We start from the raw sequence: 16646 nt of genomic DNA on the forward strand, positions 1-16646 counted from the left end.
CTAGGCTAGGTGGGGGTTGCACTGCACCTGCACACTAGCCTCTGCTAGGTACCCCTGCCCCCAGGAGGTCTGGCCTCTTGGGAGAAGCTGCCTGGGGGGCCTCAATGGGGAGGGGGGGGTCCGCAGCCGCCTGGAGGGAGGCGGCGAGCCGGGCTGGGGAGGGGGGCGCGGCTGGCGGCCGAGCTGTCCAGGGGGAGGCGGGCGGAGGGAAGGCTCTGCCGCCGCGGCCGCCGCCTCGCTCTCGGCGACACAGACGCCGGGAGCGGCCGAGGCGGTGAGTCGCAGCGCCTTTCCTCCGCTTGTAGGGAGCCGGAGCCGAGTCGGAGTTGCAGCCAGGGCGGGTGTGCCGGGGACGCCAGCGCCGGGAGCCAATGCTGGTGGGACCCCCGCGCTGGGGGCGCAGTGGGATCCGGGGTGGGCGCGAGGAGCGCGGTTCTGGGAAACTGGTTCTGGCAGCCCCCTCCCAGGTGCCATTCACCTTGTCCATTTCCCAGTCCTTCCGCCAACACCTCTCAGGGGAAATGGAACAAAATCAAAGACCCTGAGGATGGACAGATGAAAAGGAGAGAGCAACTTTGCCGAGGGAGCGCAGAGACGCGCGGGGCAGGCAGGCTGGGGGCGCACTGGGTCGGAAGGGGGCGTTCGTGAGCTTGGGGACTTTTGGAGCATCTCTCTCCGGGGTCCGGGGGTGAGGGTTAGGGCACCCGCGGGATCCCAGGCCTGCGGAGTCGGCCCTGAGAGGCCACAGGAGGCAGGCGCGCGGCGAGGACGCCTGGGGAGGGGGCTGTGGGAGCGACGGAAAGGAGCTGGTTGCATCCAGACAAGGAAGTGGTCTGCATTTTGGATTCGGAACCCGAAAGATTGTCTTGCCTTCGGGACTCGGGAAGGGTGTTCTGGGGAGATGTGTTTGAGTGTTTTTCAGTGCATACCGATTTATTTTTAGCTCCCGGAGAAGCAGGATGTGCAAAGTGGGTTGTATCAGCCCGGGAGGGGCAGGAGGTCTCCCTGTCCGCAGGAAATAGTACACAAGTTTCTTGCTGCAGATGCTTGCTTTAACTTTTGTGCCGGGAGCAAAACGCCATTTGGTTCTGCGAGGATCTCCTCGCCAGGGTCCCTTTCTACCAGCGGGTGGGTCTGTTGGAGGCCCAGACCAGGTTGGCCGGGTGCATGCTTCTGTCCTTAAACGCCAGTCTCCACTGAAGGCGCGTGGTCCATTGTAGGCAAGTAGTGTGAGCTCAGAAGTGGGGCTGCCGAGGACTCGCTCTCTGAGAAGGAAACCACACAAGCCTGCTCAAAGTTTTCCCAGTTCTGCCTGATTGAAAATAACAGACCCAAGGCGCTGTATTTCCAAGAGCAGCGGCGCTCTCTGGGCTTTCCCTCAGCCAACTGGCAACGCTTGTGAGGTTTTCTCTCCAACTGGGAGACGTTTGCATTTCATGGCCAAGGCAGTGATGCGAGGACGAAAAGGACAGGGGGCTGGTGGTGAGAATGTGGGTGCATGGGTTGGGGAGACTTGTGGAGAAGTTTCAGAGGAGGCTTAAGAAATTGAAAGGCAATGTTCAGGCCCACAAGCTCGACCCAGACAGTCTCCCCTGTCTCACCGCTGGAACAAGGTCCAGTTCTGAGCACCGGTCTGTATCTGCACTAGGAGAGCAGCCAGTGTGGACATTGAGTGTGGGTTCTGAAGCCAGATGTCTGGGTTTAACGTGCATAGCTGCTAGACATCCTTACTTAACTCCTTCTGGGTTTCCTGATCTGTTTGTGAGATTGCTAATAGGAACCAACCTATCTCAGGTTCGATGTGAAGATTAAATAAGTTGATAAACAGAGGCACCAGGTATCCTGCCTTGTCATGAGTAAGCCTTGTGTAGGTGTGAGCTGTTCTGATTTTTGTTGTTGTTGCTGTATGACCCTTTTGCTGCTTCCTGCTGTCACCCATTTGGTTCATACCCTAATCGCTTTTAGCGTGAATGGCTCCAATTACCTTCAAACTGGGCTAGTTGCCCCCAATCAGGACCTTCTTGTTTCAGTCCATCTTTCAAACTGTGGTCACTCATTCTGAAAACAAAAACCAAAGTCAGTCATTCTGGTTAATTTCCTTCGGAGGTTTTCAGTGGCTTTCAGGATAGAGTTTGGACTCTAAGGATGTTCATGATTCCCCCCTCCCCTTTTATCAGCCTCTTAAGCCTCCTCACATATAGCCTCTGCTCAAGCCACTGGGACTCAGCACCTATCACCCACCCCTTTTGTTGGTCAATCCTGTCTGCTCTTCCCTACCCAGCTGCTTCTCTTCAGCAGACCTCTGGACTCTCTCCTTGCAAGGTAACTGAGTTGCTGCCAGGCTACCCTGCACACACTCCTCATTCCTCTGCTCATCATCTATATATCAGTCTTCCTTCTTGCAAGTGCCTTGAGAGGGGGATTCTGAGTGTAGGTAATTGTTTGTTGAATGAATAATTGAACATAATTGAAGCAAAATCCAGTCCTTTTCATTCAAACTAGAATCAAAAATGGAGAATAATAGAGAGGAAAACCAAATCAATCTTTGTATGTAATTGTCTCCATTAAAAAATGCTAGAGCTGGATGCAGTTGTGCACACCTGTAATCCCAGCAGCTTGGCAGGCTGAGGCAGGAGGGCCACGAGTTCAAAGCCAGCCTCAGCAATGGGGAGGCACTAAGCAACTCAGTGAGACCTGACTCTAAATAAAATACAAAATAGGGCTGGGGATGTGGCTCAGTGTTTGAGGACCCCTGAGTTTAATTCCCAGTACCTGCCCTCTAGCCCCATTGCTGGGAAATATCAAGGGTTGTTCAGAAGAAATATGACATTCTATCTTGGAATTATTTCAGGGTTGTTCTTTTAATTGTGAGGGGCAGGGTAACAATGGAGAAATGTGATGAACTGAACCTTCTGTTTCTTTATTTCTCTCATAAACTTGACTCTGGGATGGGAGTCCAATGCTTTGAAAGGGTCATTTGGTTCTGTAAATTTGGTTCTGGAAGTAGGAGAGAAGGTACAACAAACATGGGTCTTGTATCTGATCCTTGGATTATATCTTGGATTTCAGTTCACCTGGGGTTGTTCTGATGAGAACAGGAAATTCCCTTCACCAAAGCTCTCATGTTACTTTTTAGGCAATTCCTTGTGTCCTGTGGGGCTCTGGTGGCAGTATCTCTGAGCATACCACATGGCTTGCAGGAGCCATGTGGAGGCAGATGAGATGTGCCGGTTCCTGTGACAGCCACAATCTAGTTTCAGGGCTCTAGAAGAAGGTTTTTGTACAGTTGAGAGAGAAAAAAAAAAAGTTCATTTATGGATTTACTTTTATTTTTGGTACTGGGGATTCAACTCGGGGCACTTGACCACTGAGCCACATCCCCAGCCCTATCTTGTATTTTATTTAGAGACAGGATCTCACTGAGTTGCTTTGCATCTTGCTTTTGCCGAGGCAGGCTTTGAACTCACAATCCTCCTGCCTCAGGCTCCTGAGCTTCTGGGATTACAAGCATATGCCACCGTGCCTGGCTCAAAGACTGTTTGTAAAAATTTTATTAAAGGCTTGCAAACAAAACAAACATAAAGAAGAATATATGATAGAGACCATATTCAAAACTCTATCTAGTTCTTTATAGAAAGACTTTGCCATTTGCCAGACCAGAGTCAGACAAATCTGTTTCATTTTGATTGACCTTTCTGATTGATTGATAGGGGCTACCTGAGTTGAATAGGAATCCAGGCTCAGCAGGAAAGGATGATGTGGTCCAATAGTGATGTCTGTCAGGAGGGGATTAGGAAGTAGTGGCAGACAGATTTTGTTGTCCATATTCCTGTCCTAGAGAGTGTCACTGGGGGACAATGAAAGCAGAAGTCAGAGACAAAGCACATCAATTAAAGTGGTCCTAGAAGAAGACAGGAACAGTACTACAACAACAAACAACCACTGCAGGTAACTTAAACATCTGCCACTTACCGAGTGTCCACTATGCATGCTTTATATTGGGAACTTCATTTAATCCTTGCAGTAACTTTTCTAGGAAATGCTTATTTTAATTGGGACTCAATTCTGTTGTGCCAGAAACCCTAAAACTCAAAATAGTTTATCCAAAAAGAAATGTTATCTTTGCTCTTATAACCCTTTAGTTCAGAGAAGATCACTTCAGGTATGACTTGATCCAGGGCTCAAGCTTCACTAGCAGGATCTGTTTTCTCGCTCTGTTTTACTTGGTTTTCTTCCTTGGATGTGGCACCATTTTTTAGGCTTCATCTTATTGTGGGATGACTGAAAGAGCTTCAGCCTTACCTCATCTGGGCTTCAAATCCAGCCAGAAAGAAGGAACCTCAGTCCCAGCATTGCTCACAATGACTTGCTCAGATTCATGAGCATTGCCCAGATCCTGAGTCTCTTCCTAGGTTGGGGTGCCACATACTACTAGATTTGGGCTTGGTCACGTATTCTGGCTGTTATGATTTATATATGTGGTGTCCCCCGAAAGTTCATGTATGAGACAATGCAATAATGTTCAGAGGTGAAATGATTAGATCATGAGAGCTTGAACCTAATCTGTGGATTGATCCACTGATGGATTAACTGGGTGGTAATTGAGAGGACAGGGTGTGGCTGGAGGAAGTAGTAGGTCATTGGGGGTATGCCCTTGGGGTTATATTGTCCTTGATGAGTGGCGCTGGCTCTCTGCTTCCTGGTGACCATGTCTTGAGCTGCTTTCCTCCACCACACCCTTCTGCCATGACGTCCTGCCTCACCTCAGGCCCCAAGGAATGGAGCTGACTCTGTGGACTGAGGCCTCTGAAACTGAACCCTGAATAAACTTTCTTTCTGTCAGTTCTTTTGGTTTCAGAGACACAAAAGCGGACTGAAACACCATCCCTGAGCCAGCCATAGGTAGAGAAGTAGGAGCAAGGGTGTTTCTCTGCCAGAAAATTGTGATACTGTCACCAGGAGGTGGGTTCCTACATTTTGGATTGCAAAACAACAGATGTTCGCTATAATTCTGTTAGCATTCCTACTTCACAGATAAGGGAAGCAGGCTGAGGAACATTCAATAACTTACTTAAGGTCCCATGGCTAATGAACAATGATTCTGATTTGAATTCTATAATTTATGCACTTGTAGAGTTATTTGTGAATAGAATATTTAAAGTGACTTTAGTGCATAGCTCTACTCTCTCTGTTCCTGAACATATGGCTACGTAACTTCCAGAAATTTGAAGTATTAACTGCCTACAGGACTTGGGAAAAAAAAAAAAGGACAAAGATTTCTCTGGGTGGATTTTTAGTCACTCATTCAGACAGTATTTTTGAGCAGTTCCTACATGGTTGACCCCATGTTAGGTTCTCAGGATATAGGATGAACAGGAGTCCCCCATCTTTGAGGAATTAATATGGGGGACAGATTGACAAGAACAGGAAGTGTGTAGGGGAAGTGCAAGAGCTGAGCCCACTTCATGGTGGCCTTTGATCACTGACGTAGCCCTGGTGATGTGCTTTGTGTGACAGGCAAGGACAAACTGTTTATTGAATATATTTTTTAAAACAATTGTGGTTAAAAATGTATAACATAAAATTTACCACTTTAACCAGGTTAAGTGTACTGTTCTGTAGCATCAAGCACATCATGTTGTCGTGCAAGCATCCCCATCACCCACCTCCAGAACTTCCTCGTCTTCCTAAACTGAAGCTCTGTACCACTCTACAGCTCCCGCCCCCCTGTCCCCCGTCAATGTATCCATCATCAACTTTCTGTCTCTATGAATTTGACCACTTCAGGTACCTCATATAAGAGGAAGCATACAGTGTTCGTCCCCTTGTGATGGGCTTGTCTCATGTCACATAATGTCCTTATGGTTCATCCACATTGCAGCTGTGTCCACATTCCCTTCCTTTATAAGGCTGAATAATATTCCATTGTAGGTAGAGACCACCTCTGTTTATCCGTTCATCTGTCCATGGGCTCTTGGGTTATTTCCACTTTTGGCTATTGTGAATGATGCTACTGTGAACATGGGTGTACAAATATGTGTTCAAGTTCTGGCTTTCGTTTTTTGGGGGGGTTATACTCAGAAGTAGAATAGCTGGATCCTGTGGTGAGGATCCATGCTGTTTTCTCTGGTGCTTCCATTTTATATACCCACTAGCAAGGCACGGAGTTTCCAAGCTCTCCACATCCTGGTTAACATTTTCTTTCTTTTTTTTTTTTTTTTTACAATCATCTCCTAATGGGTGTGAATAGGTTCTCTGAGGTAGGTTGGAATTGGATCCTGAGGGCCATTGGTGGGGTGATTATCTTCATTCTGGGGGTGTGGGGAGACACTGGGTTTTGTCACATGCAGCAATAGCATGATCAGGAGGATCCTGACCTTAGAGATGGGGAGGACAGCAGGAAGGCAGCAGAGGAGTTAGGGGCTTCTTTTAATTCTCCAGATAAAAACAAACTTGACAGCTTTCTCCACATCTGTCGTTTGTCACCACATTACATGTATTGAACTTGGGGAGGGAAGTAAATAGGGCACCATAATCACTCAGGTCAAGAGCCCCTCAGACAGGGTGACTGAGCTCCCCAATAATAATCAACGCAAATGCCTACAGGTGTGCTAAGCACTAATTCAGTCAATTCTGGTAAACCCTATTTATCCTCCAGGGTCCCATGTGGAACAAGTGTGGCCATGGACACACTCAACCTGGAGGAACTGAAGAAAGTGTAATGAAGGGACTGTGCACTCAGGTGTGGTCAAGGCTAGGGAAACTCTGAGAGTGGCTGGCAATGCGTGAAGCTCTGAATGGGTGACTTGAGAGAGAAGATCCAGAAACTGCTCTGGGGAGGTGAGTTGCATGGCAAGATTTGGAGGCAGGTGCTGTGTTCTTCAGTGGAGGGTCAGGGCCAGGAGACATCCAGAGGGTCAGGAGACATCCAGGGGAATAAATCCCTGACCAGGTTTATGAATACCCTCTAATCTGCCATAGTTCCTACCTTCCAATTGGAAGGTAGAAGCAAGAGGGCAGAAGAGCTTGCCACAGTAGGGTCTATCTGTGGTCCACAGGAGGAGGGAGGAGTGGGGTGGGGCAGGGGCTGGTAAAATTTGGAGCCTGCCAAATAACGGAAGTAATTGGGCATTTCTTCTGTGTATCTGGCTGGATCTGGAATGTTAGGTCCTCTGACCTGTGTGTCTTGATTCTCTGGGGTAATCTAATGTCTAGTGTGGTGCAGGTGGACACCCCCCTCACCTCAAACCCCCAGGCATGGCAGAAGGACTCTGGCCTGAAAAAGCTCTGTGGGAGTGTGATGTTACTGTCCCCAGACACAACACCCTGCACTGGGGGAAAAGCAGTGAGACCTGCTCTGGGGCCAGAACCAGGCTCACTGTGCAAATGGAAGGCGCTGCTTGGGAAGGCTGCACATTTTCCGTTCCCTAAAGTTGTGAAGCTGAGGCCTGAGTGAGAGACGGGGCCAAGAGCTTTTATTTGTTTCCTGTGGCATTGTGACAGACTACCACAAACTGGGGGACTCATCACAGCAGAAACTATTCTCCCAAGGTTGGGGAGGCTCAACCTCTGAAATGAAGGCATTGTCAGGGTCTAGATTTCACCAGAAGCTCTAGGGAAGAATTCATTTTTAAAAAATTTATTTATTTTCTTCTTTTACTTCATACTGAGGATGGAACCCAGAGCTTGTGCCTGCTGGGCAAGTGCTCTGCTACTGAGCCATACCCAAAGCCCTTTAAAAAAAAATTACTTGAGACAGGGTCTGGCTAAGTTGTTCAGGCTGTGCTCAGGCTTTCCATTCTCCTGCCCCAGCCTCCCAAGTAGCTGGGGTTATAGGTGTGCACCACCACACCTGGCTTGGTGCATCTTTGGTAAGGACACTTGTCATTGGATTTAGAATAATCTTATTTCAAGATCCTTGACCTAGTTGCATCTACAAAGATCCTTTTCCCAAATAAGGACACATTTTTCTAGCTCCAGATATTAGGACTCAGACATGTTTCGTGGGGTTGGTGGGGATGGGAAGGGACCTTCATTCCACTATGGAGCTCAGGAGTGTATACTTTGCAACTCCTGATTTTTTCCATTTCAGGGCCCCTAGATTTTATTTACCCCCTGGATTCTAGTTTCCTTGAGACAGTAGAGGTTTTGTAAATGCTTCTGATTCTGCTCCTTTGAATTTTGATTCTAGTTTCAAACAACAAAAGATACAGACACTTAAAACAAAATCAACCATCCTGTATTTCTAAAGCGAAGGAATGAGTGAAAGAGGATGTCAAAAGCCAGTTTGATCTCTGTCTTGGCTGAAAGCTTTTTGTGCTTGACTTTGCTAGATGGCCTTGGAGGGAATGAATGGGAGAAAGGGCAGCTACTGGCCTGTCTGGCTTCTCACCTGGGGTTTTCCCAAATGCTTTCAGAAATATAATTACTCTGAGGAGGGCTTCGGATGTTGGAATATTTCAAGAAAGAGAAGCAGAAGCAATATAGGCTCAAGTTTCTAGGCTTTTAGAAAGCATCTTAGAAATATTATTTGCAAATGCTGCTGGCCCATCAGGAGGCCTTTTACCCATATATTTTCAATGCAAAGTCCTGAACTGGGGCCTATGTACATGGGAGCACAGGCAAGGTAAAGGGTAGCTTTGTCAATTACTGAACTAATTTGAAGATGGCACCCCATCAAATGGGGTACAGCAGGTGAGTCCACCACAGAGCATGAATTATTCTGTTTGGTTGCCTGCACTGATCCCATCATCTGAGGAAGAACTAAAACCCATTCACATGGTGCTATGGAGAGGCCATTGTAATTAAGGTCGGTTTCTGTAGGGGATGGTTAATTTAGGTTTCTTGGCCACTTTACTGCTTGACGTCAAAGGAGAGAAAGCAAAGGAAGGAAAGAAAAAAGAAAGGTAAACTGCACCTCCATTTTATCACATTACATATGCTACTGTATCATTAATTCTTTTGCATGATTGTTACTTTAGATCCTATTGGTTTGAATGGTGTATCTGGAATACTGTGAAACTTATAGAATTTAATTACATCTAGTGAAGAAAATGGTTTTCCGTGCAGAGGACCAGCAACATAATTCATGGGGTTCAGAGCACAGTGAGAATGTGAGGCCATATTTTAGAACAATATGAAGAATTTCAAGATGGTGATGGTAGAACACTAAACCACCATACAGGCTGAATGCCTGGGTAGCTGGCCTGGCCTCACAGCTATGCTGTGCCTGGCATCTTACTGCCCAGGGCCCTGTCTTCTTCTGGTACCTTATCTCTCAAAGAGTGACCAGGCCAACTGTCTCTGCTTCAGTTGGAGCACAGCATCTCTGCAGGGGGAAGGACAGCCAGTGGACTAGATAGCCCTGTGGCCCTCTGCATCCCTGTGGCTGGCTCCTTCTCTACCTGGATCTGTGCCCTGAGAGGCAATCTCCGTTGGCATCCATGGCTGTTTTTATATTCTGGTTTTGAGTATGATTTGGCCACTAGTAGGTCCAGCAGGAGATGGGAGGGAAGGAGGAGGATAAGGGAAGGCATCTTTTTTTCCTACTCCCTCTGCTAGGTTGCATGCTGCAGGTTAGCCACAGCTCCTGCCAGCTGTTTTGTCTATACAGTCACCCTCTTTGAGTCTCTTTAGCCATTCTGTCCCCTGATGCCTTCAGGCTGAGGGGTGATATTTGCTTCCTGCTATTACTAACTTAGAGGGCTGCAGCCTCAGTTTTACTTTCCTAAACCCTTTCTTAATTTCTTCTCAATAGCTTCTTTACTAGGACTCTTCAATAGGACTAAGTTTAGTTTCCTGCCTGGGCCCTAAGTGACCCAACAATTTTGTGCCAGGGTTTGACTATACCTTATGCTGCTGCAGGGCAGAAAGGGAAGCTGATGGCTAAGGTAATAAGTAACTAGACCAGCTTCTAGGAGGGTTGAAATTGGGTTGTGTTAGTCAGCTTTGTATGGCCGTAACAAAATGTCTGAGATAATCGACTTAAAAAGAGGAAAGGTTATTTTGGTTCATGGTTTTGAAGGTTTCAGTCCATAGTTGGTTGGCCCTGTTGCTTTGGGGCTGGGAGTGTGGCAGAGGAAGCTGCTTACAAAGCAAAGAGAGAAGAGGAAGGGGCTGGGTCCCAGTGTCTGGGACACCATCAAGTACATGTCCCCAGTGATTGGTGGATCTCCCTCTATAGGCCCTACCACTTACAGTCCATGACTAGTCCACTACCTCCCAATAGGATCAGAGGCTGAGAACTAAGCCTTTAACACAAGGGCTTTGGAGGAACATTCCAGATCTAAACAATAGCATAGGTTATGTACATCCACAGTGATAGAGAACTTGTGCCTGAGAGTCAGACATTCTGAAATTCTCTGAGATGCACTGGAGCAAGTTACCTCATCTGTGAAATGGGCAAAATGATAGTTTTCAGGGTTGTTTTGGGCATAACATGAGATCAGGTGGCATGATGCCTGGCAGTTGCCTGGTCTACGGGAAGTGCTCAAGAAGCACGGTTGCTTTTGTCTTGAGTTCTGTGGAGGGACCTACCTGATGGGATGCACTCTCTACTTTGTTTCTGAGCTGAACTAAGACTGCACCAATTATCACCAATTTTTCACCATTTCACTGTTATTTCCAGGTGTTATTTCTGTCTTCTCAACTAGATTGTTCTGAGCTTGTTCCCATCTTATAATTTTCTTTTTTCTTTTCCATTTGTACTAATCTTACAACCCATCCGAATAGGTAGCACATCATAAGTGCTCAAGAAATATTTTTGTGGCTAAATATAAGTTGACTGTATACTTTTTCATTCCCACAGTAACCTTTTCATTGGGAAAGAGGAGAGCCTTCTAAGGATTACAACAGAACAACAGGGACACTCCCAGCAAGCAGGGGAGCAATCTAGGCCAACAGGGACATTTTGTCACCCTAGTTGAATGGGACATAGGTAGTTTTCCAAATGTGTTTTTAAAATTTGCCAATCTACCTTTCTTAGGAAAAAGAAAGAAAGAAAGAACCTGCCTTTGGTTTATGAGATGAAAATGTGAGTTTTGAAAAAGACAGGAAAAATATGTTTAATGCTGTTACCAGATTGTTAGCTCAATTTTGAGGTAATGGGGCAAGGCCTCCTATATAGAGAGACCTATTTCTATATTTTGTTGTCCTTCGAAAGTATACTCAGTATCTATTAACACAACTTTCTTCTGTATCCACTTTTCTTCTCCTTACATAGTCTTCTAATTAAGTTTTTCCTGTGCCAGTGATCATCTTTGTTAAAAAGATGGCAAAAAATAGATTTACATACGTATATTTCCCCAAACATCCCTGTCTTTGTATTTCTGGTTGCCTGGGTGACATTTCCAAGAGAATGCATGCTAATCTGCTATTATTAAAGCAGAGATAACATGGGAACTATTTTTAGGTCCTTCTATATCTTTCTTTTTCTCCACTAGACCATTTAATTGGTCTATTTATTTATTTATTTTTTGTTCCTCCTATCTGAAGGCCATGTATAGCTTCCTTCCTGTAGTTCTAATTTGGAGACTGTTTAACTGTTTGAAATTGATGATATAGTCATTTAGTGCCTTCTTCATTCAGAATGGCTCCTATTCATTTGGTTAGTGGATAGTTGTTGATTTTTCAGAGGTTGTCCAAAACTGAGGCAAAGGGTATTTTTGGTGTAAGGAAAAAAAAAAAAAAAGAAAAGAAAGTGGAGGAAATCTATAGTTCTGTAGTGGAAAGAACAAGTTTCTTTTGCAGCCGGATTAATCTGGTTTGGGTCTTAGTATGGACACTTTAGCTGCTGTGAGAGCCCCTAAGGCTTGCATCTTCCTGTGACAGGGTTGTCCTGAGATTGAGAGGGCTCAGTGGGTTCAAACCTGGGAGCTCAAGGTGGTGTCTCACAAGCAAAAATCCTGTGTCTGCTCTTTAATATCAAAAGGACAGGTGGGTCCACCTTTCAGAAAACAATTTATATAAGATATTGCAAGTACTTGGATTGATTAAAGAGGTAAAACAGGAGGATTGTTATTTTTCTTTACTAAGATGCTTTTGCTTCTATAAACATTTCAGAGAATTTCTTTTCATGGTGAATACCCTTTGGTTATTTATTGTAGTTCTGAAATTAAAATCTCTAGTTTGCCCTGACACTTTTAGGACCATAACTGTAGAGTTACCATGCATAATTCAAATGTTCCAATGCAGGCAGAGTTAATATTTGGGGTATTTTCTTTTACTGTTTTTTTATGTAAAGATTTTTGTGATGTTTGCAGACCATTTATATATGATACACGTCTGTGGTACTGCATCAGGCGTTTTGAATGTTTATCTGAGCATTGCATGCATGGTCTAATTTAGGTTAGGGGTGAAATACTGTAGGTAAGGATCTGAGATCATTAATTTGGATTCTATGGCAAGTTTGAGAGGTGGGATGGGCTTGATTGTTATTTAAAATTGCTCTATATGCAATTTTAAATTGGGGTTCCTTTAGTCCTCACTCTTTTGCATTGTTATTCTAGTAGTTTTTGAAGACAGATTACTGTATCATTATCCTAGAGTTTATCTTGCTGCCCTTGAGGACAGGGAAAGAAGGGAGGAAGTCTCTCTCTCTCTCTCTCTCTCTCTACACACACACACACACACACACACACACACACACACACACACACGCCAGTGCATATCTCTTTAGAACTGGATCTGAGCGTTTTAATGGGACAGTTAGGGAAAAGCTCTTTGATTTTGCTCTGTGACTTGTTGGAAGGGGACTCTGGGGATGTGGGAAGTCTGTGATGCTGCGTTCCCACCCTCGCCTGTGGAAGACAAGACGCCCATTTCCATGAGGGGCCAAAGGACAAGCAGTGAGAATCAGAAGCTGCCCCAGCCTCTGAAGTTGGCTTGGGAAAGCAACAGGAAGAACTTTAAATATGTTCCTCAGACCTTGGGCAGTTTCCTCTGTTCCGTTGCCCCATAATGATAAATGTTAGGTGTTGTCATAAAATAAAGTCTGCACAATATGGAAAATTAAAAGAGGGAAAAAAATCATCCCTAATCCAAATATTCAAAGGTAACCAAGAGTATTTCTTTTCATTATTCCTTACTGAGATTTTTTTCTTAGTTACATAGTCATGTTTATACATTTTTTTGTTTTTTTTCTATTCTATTTTATTTTTTATTATTTTTAAAATTTGTTCCAATTAGTTATACATGATAGTAGAATGCATTTTGACACATCATACATAACTAGTATAACTTCTCATCCTTCTGGTTGTATTATAGGTATTTTTACAAGTGTTTTTTCTCATGTATATCCCAAGCACTTTGCATTTTATTTTATAACATTTTTATACAATGCTTTATTGGATATATCATATTCTATTTGATGCATATATCTCTGTTTACTTATTATATTTTTGGTTATTTGGTCAAAATTAAAAAAGAAATTTTGCTATTATAATTTTTGTAGATATATATATATGAATGATTATATCTATATATTGAATATATATATTATATATATATATATATATATATATATATATATGAATGATTATTCTGGGATATAGTTCCAGTGGGTTTAGTAAGTTAAAGTTTTGAACATCTTAATGCATTTTGTCAATTTGTTTTCCAAATGGATTAAAGCCACCCATATTGTTTGTGTTGATTTCATTTTCTTTACCTTTACCTTGACTATAATCACTTTGAAATATTTTTATTAATTTGGCAACCAAACATATTTTCTTTTCATTTGTGCTTCTTTGATTACTAGTGATGATTTTTTTATATTATTCTACACTAGTTGCATTTCTTCTTTTCCTAATTTTCAGTTATATGTTCTTTGCCCTTAGATATTTTTAATATCAATCAAAATTATTTTTTACCAAAATTACAAAAGTGATATATGCTTATGATAATGAAAGAAACAACTCAGGACACAGATACACAAAGGCCCAGCTTCCTTGGTTCATCTCTCATGCCAAGCCTCCCAGGGAACCAGTATCAAGGACCAAAGTGGGTTTCTCTTCCTTTCTCTGTGCTTGTGCATACAAATAAAGTTAAACTTCCATTTCTGCAGGCTAGTATCCACAAACTCAACCAAATTTGGATAGAAAATCTTGGAAAAATAAAATTGAATCTGTACTGAACATGTACAGACTTTTTTAGGGGGTCATTCCTCTCTAAACAATACAGTATAACATCTACATGACATTTACACTACATTAGTTATTATGGGTAATCGAGAGATGATTTAAAGTATATATGAGAATACACTTGTGTTATAAGCCATCAACACACCATTTTATATAAAGGTTTTAGTATCCATGGGGGTTGGGGAACCCTGAATCCAATACCCCATGGTTACCAAGGGACAAATGTATGTCTTTTCCCAGATACAAATGGGGGTTTAGACCCATAGTAAAGATATTATTCTGTACCTTGCTTTGTTTTTCACTTAAAATATATATCATGGGCAAAGATCTTCAAGAGCATATAATAAAATATCTTTGGCACATTTCCTTGAAATAACTCTCTAATATATCTCTTGACCATTTGGCACAGACTGACATTGTTCCCCTGCAATTTCTTTCACTGCTAGGAAAGCCTGCTCTGCTGCTTCACAGTTTACTAAGATACTCAGCTCTGTGGTCTGTTGATTATGAAAAAATTCCTTATCTTCAAAAAAGTATTAGTTAATCAAAATTATTATAAATAATTTTGTTGTAGAATCAAGAGGAAATGAGGATCCACACTGATTATTTTTCCTCTTTAACTTACTAGTCAATTGACCTATCATCCTTTAACGAATGGTGCTTTAAAAACAAAGAAAAACTTTGCATTTCTATAAAGCAAATGATATCTCTTATTCATGCACGTGTTTTTTCCAACTATAAACTAGTGAGTCTACGATCTGAGGGTCTTTTTCTAAGGGAAAGAAGATTTTGCATTTACTTGGAATTAGGTGGTTATACTGAGAATTACCTGATCTCCTTGGACTCCAGATGTTTGCTTCATAACCTGAATAACACTGTTCTATGACCTACTGTCCTAGAAGCGCAGGGCCTCTTAGCAGGACTGCTCATTCATCCCACTGTCTTGCCAGATGGGAGGGCCACAAAAATATCTCATTTTATAGCTTCAGGGGCCAAGCAAATCTCAGTGGTTCATTCAGGGTTATTCCTGCTTTTCAATCCAATGATTATTATGTTATATTATGTTTATGTTATTTTATGTTCACTCATTATATTATTTTATGTTTGCTCATTATATTATTTTATGCTGTTCTGGTCTTCCAATTTTCTTTTTTAGTGATACATTTATCTTTGAAACTTCTGTTCTGGTTGGCTACCTTGATCACCATGTGGAAAATCTCAGGAAGTTTGCCTAGAAATAAAGGTTCTTCCGGTAGCATAATTGTTATTTAACAAACATTGATTGTATGCCTGCTCTGTCTGAGGCACGGTGCCAGATGTTGTAGGAAATATGAGGTGAATAAAGCACTTTTCCTTTCCTCAAACGTTTACACTCATTACTTTTGCCTGGTTTTTGTTTCTTTTATTGACTTCAGCCTTCTATGGAGGAATACCAATATTCTATATTGCACTCACTCTACCCTGATTCCAGGGGTAGGGGAGGGTGTCTGCAGTCCTGTAGGTTTGAGGAGTACATTGAATGCTGCATCCTATTTGGAGAACTCCTCTGGAGTATTTAAAACACCTGAGCACCGGCAGCTGATGCATACTTTATAAGCTAAGATGGGCTTGGAGATCCTGGGTGTCTGTGTCTTCTGTTTTTAACTGTGCTTCTCAGCTCCAACTTGCCTTCCTTTGGTCATTTGGTCAACCAGGATCTAAAAATAAACCTAGAAACTTTGAAAGCCCCCACCCCTGACCCCCAGCTGACTGATGTGTACTTTTGTGTATTCCAAACTTGTAACTATTTATGTTTGCAATATGTATAGCACTTAGCAACGACTCTGGAAACTAGCTAGCAACTAGCTAGCAGCATGCTGTCCCAGCTGAGGCAGGGAGCTGGCCAGCCAAGGCTCAGCGGTTCACTGCCCTCCCCCTGCTGTGCTCTGCAGCCCTGGGCTCCACCCTGCTGGCTTCTAGTTCCTGCTTTCTGCGTCTCTGCGGGTGGACATGTGGGGACCAGGAAGAGGGGCAGGAAGGACCCCTCCTGCCCCTCTCTTACCACTTGAGATTTCCTCTAGCAGGTCAGCCTGGGTGGAGTAAGGAAAGAAAGACAGCTTTGGCCACCACTGGTGTCTTGGCACTGGTGACATTCCTGTAGAGTCAGAGGTGCTTTGAGCCTTCTGCATTATCTGGAACCCTAATGCATTTCCATAAAGGAAGGTCACAAGCTGTAGCTGGATAGTACCTAATCATCAGGACTGAACCTTGTGGCTCCCCAGGAACCCTCTGGTTGGTGAGGACGCCCTCTTTCGGGCGACATAAGTCAGTGCTGCACATTTGCTCAACATGCCAAATTCTCAACCTTTCAGCTTGGGAAGAAACTTAGAACATGCTCAGTTCGTAAGTCAAGCGGCAGGCTCTGAGAACAAAAGAATGGGCTTATGCCAGCCAGGGTCACCCCTCTCCCTGACTTGTCGTGAGCAGAACAGTCTTCTTGCTTTCAGCCCTTTTCTGAGCTCTGAGTACTCG

At 43.7% G+C, this 16646-nt stretch overlaps 1 protein-coding gene across 3 annotated transcripts in view; it reads left to right on the forward strand.

Moving 5' to 3' along the window:
• The first annotated feature begins 243 nt into the window (after positions 1-243).
• The window catches only part of Ncald (neurocalcin delta), a 391592-nt gene continuing 375189 nt past the window's right edge, over positions 244-16646 (forward strand). Inside the window, exon 1 of one of the 3 annotated variants that reach the window (XM_078016848.1) lies at positions 244-274. The gene's annotated coding sequence lies outside the window, so the exon portion shown is untranslated. Of the gene's footprint in view, positions 275-302; positions 378-16646 lie in introns of those variants that run through there. The other 2 variants (XM_013357529.4, XM_021724989.3) reach the window with 2 other exon arrangements.

Source organism: Ictidomys tridecemlineatus, chromosome 7 (genome assembly GCF_052094955.1).
Source record: "Ictidomys tridecemlineatus isolate mIctTri1 chromosome 7, mIctTri1.hap1, whole genome shotgun sequence".
NCBI lineage: Eukaryota > Metazoa > Chordata > Mammalia > Rodentia > Sciuridae > Ictidomys > Ictidomys tridecemlineatus.